Raw genomic sequence first — 8010 nt, 5'->3', positions numbered from 1 at the left:
ATTGTTTAATATATTTCTTGATATTAATTCCCTCACTTACATAGACCAACCGATGCACCGATGGCTACATTGGAAATATCATTTTACGTAGGTCTCTCCTATTCTCTGTTAGTTTAGGAGTAGGATTAGTTTGTTTCTTTCATTGTTTTGTTTTGTTTTGATTTACTTTCTGTCTTTCATTTATTTTTAGTCATAGAATAACTTCCGCATGAGACCGTGTTTGGTTTTTGAAGCAAGCATGGTGAATTTCACGAGGAAGTTGTGCTACTATCAATGCTTGGTTATCTGTTTATTCCCTCTCTTTGCATGAATCTTGCATCTTTTAGTCGATGATACTTTGATGGAAAATACGTTCTTTTCAAAGAAAACCATAGTGGAATCACGATGCTTGAACCTATAACTAGTACTGCCTACTCTAATCGGTATTTTATTTTCGGTTAATCCTTGTTAGCTAAGTCGAGTAGAGTAAGGAGGGGAGGAAAATCTTAACAAGTGTGTCAGAGGTATATATAAATATCCTTCTCTGAAGGGACAACCTCTTCTACTCTCAATAAGTCAGGATCCTATTCCTCCTCGTTAAATCAATAAGTGCCTATGCACAGTTCTATAAACAAAATGAAAAAAAAAAAAAAAAATTGTGAAAGAAGAGAAAGGCTTCCTATGCAGAGAGGTGAAGCAAGAAACTTCGTAGGGGTATCGTCCAAGCTCATCGGCAATGAAGCAATGTTTTTGTTCCTGAAGTGACTCCGTCGGGATACTTTCCAGGACTGCTAGTAGTGGAGCAACACCAGAGATGAAAAATAAGACTTTTACATTTCTTTTTCACTTTTGTATCTATATACTCCTCATCCCCAATCGAAACAACTTAGTTTGACTTGGCTTGGTTAAGTGTGTTGTCGATAAAGAGAATGGTAGGGGCTATATCTTTAATGCAATCTATGCGGAGAATTTACGATAATCAATGAAATGAAAAAATCTTCCTGAAGATTTAGACCTATTTTGCATGAGACGGGACCCATACATAGGGCTCGCCAAGTGTTGTAGCAGCTACAACCATCCTCGAAAATTTTTCTTATGCTTTGATTTTAAAGCCTTCCTTTATGTTTACATGAGCTTACCTTTGATTGTTGTGACTTATCTTTTTATGTTGTGCTTTTGCTTTCTTTTTTTCATACTAAACTAATCATTTTGAGTCACAAGCACCCTTCTAACTTGATCTTGGAGCATTTATGGGCTTGCCTTCAGAAACTGTGCAATCCATGAGGGAAAGCTAGCCTTGATGGTGGAAATTGCACAATCCTGATAGAAATCTTAGCCTTGAGCTTGAAGAACTGCGCAGTCATCGATGGCAGCCCAACACTAAGCTTAGAAACTACACAATCCATTCCTTGAGCTCAAAAACTGTGAAATGCACTCAGCTAGGAAGTTGCCCAGTTCCCAGAACTATGCAATCTCCCTTGGAAGTGTGCATGGAAAGTTTCCCAAAAAAGAAAAAAGTGAAAAGTCAATCCCTAGAAAATATGGATTCATCATTAGTTTACTGAAGGTGGCACAATCCCTATTTTTAGAAATTTCTACCAAGTGTCGCTTTTTTCCTTAATTTTAGGCATATGCGTCATAAACCCCAATCCACCCAAATACGTTTAATAGAAACCTATAGAGATCATTTTTACATTCTATCTTGGAGCTACAGATTTCCCGAGGAGATCAAGGAACCTTCGGTGGAGTTGTCGTCGCTTTTCCAAGTGAGTTTTTCTTCTATTGTATTTTGTCGCATTTTCTATCGCTTTTTTTCGTTTCGCTTCTATGAGTGTTGTTTTTCTTGTTTCTATTCAGGGTTGCTGGTGTTTTAAGTTTTATTATCTTTTAGAAGTGTTGTTTCAGTTTTTCGTTTTCCTTTCATAAGTGTCGCATTGATTTTCTTGTTTTTGAACACCGACAATCGTTGTTTCAGCAACTCTCCTCACATATTTGTTTTTCCTTCTATTTTTTAAGTTTATACTCTTGACTCACATTGATTCATCCATAATTAGTTACATCTTCACTCAAAATTTCATTATCTTTCATATCTTCTTGTTTCCCACAGCTTCACTAGGAAGATTTACACTTTCCCTTGGCCAATTTCACTTTGACCAGCTCGGCATTGCGCAATTCAAAAGCTCAAGCTGAGGCTTGGCCTTTAAGAATGCACAATGCATAGTACAGGATGTCCCAACTACACATTACACAGTTCCAAGGCTCCGTCTCCCACCTTGGCCACTGAGACTGCACAATGCACAGTCTCTCCGAGTCATTACCTAGGCTGGCATGTGCATTGTGCAGTCTCAAACCTCAAGTTGCACCCTGGATGCTAAGACTATGCAAAGCATAGTTCCTAGAGCAGGTCTTCCTCACTTAGAAAAATTGCACAATATTTTTCAGTAGTTCACCAGTTTGCTGCCTGATCTTGCTGTGAAGGTAGATTTGCAAGAGCTAATGTTTTCTTGTCATGAGTTCCTTTTCTATCCCACATGTACCATAGTTTTTTAGCACTTCTCTCGAGCAGTCACTGTTACCATGGCACCTAAGAGAACTGCTTCAAAAGATACCACTGAAAGCAGTATCGGGGAAGTAGTTGAGAAAACACTAATAAACTTGCTAGTATACTCAGACACTCAACTGTATGTAGAAAAGGACTCAGATCTTACATGGCAAAAATTAAATGAAGCTTTTTCAACAAAGGGCTTCACAACAAATCTAGAGGACTAAAAGGTATACAATAAAGTCAAGAGATCAGGGTTGCATGCAGATATCCAAATTTCCCATGTGTACATGTCATCAGCTGGATTGTCTCACATATTGATGTGAAGACCATGACTTTGAGCAGTGCCACCGGACTAAGTCTTGCTACTTTTCTGGAAGTAGATTACCGACGTATGTAGCATCTGCTTGAGCCACAAGCACTCATGGATTCACTCTTCTATGCCACCAAATACTATTTGGGCACAAAAGATGTTGTTAATATTTGGGTGAAGGATCCATCAAAGTTTCGAGAGACATCCACCAACATAAGACAAGGTCTCTCAGGAGGGCCTATCAGTTGCTGATCATATTAGCTTGCAGAATCTATTGTCAATAGAGCACATAGACCTTTCTAGAAGGGTGGGAAATATTTCTAAACCAAGTTATGAATGAAGGGAAGCCACTCAACTGGTAAAACTTGTTGTCTCGACAGTTAAATATCCATGTAGGTAACGCTCTGAATCCTCCCAGGGGTGGGAAAGAAAGATTCTATATGTCTACATATTTAGTGGATGCAATTTGTGCACATAATGCATTCCCTAGCATGAGCTGGGCTTGGACACCTCAAAACCCTGCCATGTACATCCACTTGAATCTACTCTCGGATTGCAACCATCGAGGTGTTATGGAAAATCTAACTGACCACTTCCTCATTCCACTATACAAGATTATCTTTGAGGAAGAACCGCCTTGCATGTCGCCTGTGGAAATGGAGACAATATCAGAGATCACAGATTGGTTTTCCTCACTAGATGGCACCATCCTTAGAGTGTTCGACAGAGAGAACGCCACATCTTTTTTCAAGGTATGCCACCAACAATCTTGTCATGCAAGAAGTGTCATATCATCTTGCCACAAGGTTCTCAGCAGCTTTACATAGGAAGAAGAAAGCACCTTGGCCAACTCTCCCTATGAAAATTGGATTGTACGAGATAAATAACCTGAAATTCACAAATATCGAAGGAAAGGTGATAGAGAAATTGCATTCGGTACTTGAGACTTTAATCCGTATGATAACTGTGGTATTTACAAGAACAATTGTGTGAGAATTCTCTTTCAGTGGCTCAGAAGTACATTTCATTGGCAGGAGGAGAATCCATGGAATAATTGTTATAATGCCTCCAAGATCCACGATCTGGTCAGTTTTGAAGGAAATTCACAAGTGACTCCACGGAAGGAAGCTACTCCCGAAGCAATGCCAAAATAAGGGAGAAACCCTGTGCAGGATAAGGGAAAGAGAAAAGTTGCTTCTATTCCAAGGGGAGAACGAAGTCGCAAGATGAAAGTAGATCTAGCTCTTATGAAAGTGGATTTAGGAGCAGAGGCAAAGAGGAAACAGAGGATGTAGAGATCAGAGCGGAGGAAGAGGAAAGAGAAAAGGAGATTGGAGGAAGAAAAGAAGAAGCAAGAAAAAGAAGAGAAGCAGTGGCGGGAAGAAGAAGAAAGGCAACGCACAATAGAAAAAGAAACAACACAAAAATAAGTTGAAGAGAAAGAACATAACCGGCAACCAACAGAGGAGGATGGCGGACAAATGCAAGATCAAGAGCTTGCTCGACATATTGAAAAATTGATATAGATGGATGACATGGAGGCAAAATTAGAGCCGTAGAATCATGATGTCGACCTGATGCTTAGCACACAACAAGTCACTATTTAGTCTCCACCACCTCTAGCAACAGAGTCAACTCAAGGCGAGGAAGGGGAAGTGGTTCTTCTTGACAATTATCCAGTTATGGACATGTAAAATATGTCATACGATGAATTCCATAAGAATATTATACAAGCATGTAAGAATCATTTTCTAGATGATCTCTAATCTCCTTCTTTTACAAGAGAAATGGTAATGGTGGCCGACACTAGGAGAGATCCCAAAGCCATTGCCTCAGGCAACTTGGCCTTCACAAGTGTAGAAAAGTCAAAAACTCAGTTTCCGATGGTCGAGAATAAGAAATTGGCCAAGAATTTGTAAACTTCCAGGCAAGAGGTTGAACAACTCTAGTTAGCAGATCAAAACACAACTTCCAACAATTCCACCTAGAGGAAATGAAGGTAGCAATAATTAATGAAGTATCGACACTTGGAGAGACCATGTGGGATCTCTATGAGGAGCTTGTTACCGTACATAAGGAAATTGTTCACCTGCATGGCTTGCAGGAGCAATGTAAATACTATGTCAAAACTCTCAGAAATGTGCAAGCTGCAATCACAACCATGCATGAATAGGCAATGTGATACAAAGGGGCACCACTTGAATTGGGTAAGAAAATTAAGCCACATGCAGAGCTGGAGAAAGCAAGAGTGTGGATGTTGATCCAGAATAGAAAACAACTCACCTCATTCATTGGTAACATTCAGGCCTCGTATGCACGGATATACAACAGTATGGATTTCTTGGTGAAGACCCACAAGATCCCATTAGTTGGCTCACTCACTGAAGCCAAACCCAGGAACTAGGTCAGAAAGGAGATAGAGGAATACTTGAAGCAATTGAGGAAGAATGCCACCAAGGAGGACTTTGAGGTGAATAGACTAAACATGCACAACTACATTGGTGGCCCTATCTAAGTGCAAATAATTTCGATCATGCTTCAGAAGGAAGTAGAAATTGGTTCCAAATCATTATACACGGATGCCATGGAGGCTAGAGTCTACTTCCAGCCAGACACCATCACACAATTTGGGGATGTCATCGCACAATACCAAGCTTGGCACCACTACGTGACTGAAAAACATCAATTGGAAGTTGTTGAGCTTGAGTTCTCCCGAACTCAAGCATGATAATATTTCTTCTTGTTAGGCTATATAGTTGGCTCTACATTATTTTGTCTTATATGGGTACGAGTGTAAATTTTTATATTATTTGTAATTAATTTGTAAGTGAAATTCCAAGTGTAAAATTGGAATGTGAAGATTCATGATGTAATGTAATGAGTTATTTTGTAAAGAAGTTGAAGAATCATGAGGGTAGTCCAAAAGTCGCAAAGGGGAGTTGAAAAGTCACCTCCTCTTGTTATAAATAGAACCTCATAACTCATGTAAAGTGCTTTTGGGAGCCAAGCTTTTGGCTAGGCTTAGAGTCGAGAGCTTGGGAGTTTTGTGAGAGCCTTGGCTTCTCCGTAGTGTAGAGGAAGTATGTTTCTTTGGAGGAGCAGGTGATTTTGACTTCACGTTCCACTATTGGGGCTAGTGGTCCGTCAATGGTGTATGTATGATTGGAACTTTCACTTAATAAAAGCTCAGAGCCGACACATTTTCATGCATATGTTGTAAATGTAGTAGGACTATTCTTGTTATGTTTGCAATGTATGTTATTTAACTTATGCTTATGAACTATTTCGTTTGCTTTGGTACGAATCATGTTGAATGTGTGTTGTTGTATTAATTCATCATGGTTAACTTTTTAACTATTTCGCATATTATCTTGTGATGTCATTATGCTCGTGTGTTCCTTTTAAGCTATGTACTATTACAATATTTTAAGGGGCTCACTTATTTTCCCTTCCACATGGTAGAACCTTCATTCATTGCACTTGACTCTTCATAGGGTCACACACTTGTTCTCACCAAAGTCACTATACATCACTCTATGTGTGATTGCAGCCAAGACATATCATTGGCACCCACTACTCGGCAACCGGGTTGTGGTACCAGATGAGACTCCTACACCAAACGATGTGATGTCTAATTGGGACTTCATATTGGGGATATCCCCTGAATGTTGGTGTGCCCATCACCATCAACAGGTGGGGAGAAAATGTGCATTTAACTACATGAGTGGTAAGGGTAAATATGTGCATTTGTGTATTACAAATACATACCTTCACCCTCCAATTCTCAAACATTTTTTTATATATGTTCTAATTGTGAAGGAACATCATTTTATTATTTTCAAATTGTCTTTGTATATTTCTAACAATCCCTTAATTTAATACTTTTGGTTTTAATTTAATGCTAAATTAATTTTCAATGTGAGTTTTAATGAACTAAAAAAAATTGTTAACTTGTAAATGTTTGAACATTAGTTAAATTTCATAGATGAGAATTAGTTAAATGTTTTTTTATAACATAATTTGCATTTAATTTAATATTTAATCTAACTTTAAAGTCACAACCAACCTATACACCAAAATGATGTATGATACATTGTTTTTGGTGGGACAAGAGACCCTTCATATAACAATTTTAGTACATCATTTAATTTAAATATGTTTTTATAAGAAATATATGTAAAAAGAATGATGCCCCAATACCAAGGAGATGTGTAATCCCTTCCATGCTCAAATATGGAGTTGAAATGATATTTAAAAAATATTAATAACTATAATTTCAATGTGTATTTTTAGTATATATATATATATATATATATATATATATATGGAAAGTAAAATAAATTTTTAATATATAATGTATTTGAAAGTCAAAGAATTCTTATTGTAGAAATATGTGCTTTTATGTATCAAAATATGAGCCATGTACAACTTTAGTGGGCCTAATGATTCAAATGTAAAGGAGAGTACAATATATACACATTTTTTAAACTAGAGTTTAAATAGGTGCCATCTACTTTTCAACATGAAGGTGATGTGTGACTACTTTTCAACGTGAGGGTGATATGTGATTCCATTAGTGTAACATAAAGTCGACACATGATATATATATATATATATATATATATATATATATATATATATATATATATATATATATATATTCTTTTGAGTATCCACTTCAATTAACATATTAATAAATATTACTATCTATTCTTTTTCTCACTTATAAATTCCAAACTAAATAGACTTATATAATATTAATATTAATATGATGATTAATGTCCACTAAGACCAATATGGTCTATTGGAGTTTAATGTAAGAAATTAATAGAAATTCTTCAACATATTATTTCTACCCTTGAAGAGAAGTGAGAGAAGCATTCATAGATCAACATAGTTTTACTATGTTAATAGGTCAAGAAGGTTGGTAGTGTCGCATATTTTGAAAATTAGAACGGATTTGTCTATAAGCTAGACAATCTAAGAGAAAGAGAAAATGCTTTTCATCTTCAACCTTTTTAGTATCCCAAAGGTTACAAGCTCTTTCTTCCCATGGAGTTTTGAGAGTATACCAACACACACTTTCACTATGAAGCTCATGAAAATTAGTTCTTATCTTACCAATGTTCCCTTTCCTCTTAAAATTAGTCAAGATAGATAAATAATTATGGTTTTC

Source organism: Pinus tabuliformis, chromosome 2_1 (assembly GCF_031772625.1).
Source record: "Pinus tabuliformis cultivar Carrire ecotype Pingquan chromosome 2_1, CPIR1, whole genome shotgun sequence".
NCBI lineage: Eukaryota > Viridiplantae > Streptophyta > Pinopsida > Pinales > Pinaceae > Pinus > Pinus tabuliformis.
Note: the sequence above shows the minus strand (reverse complement) of the source record.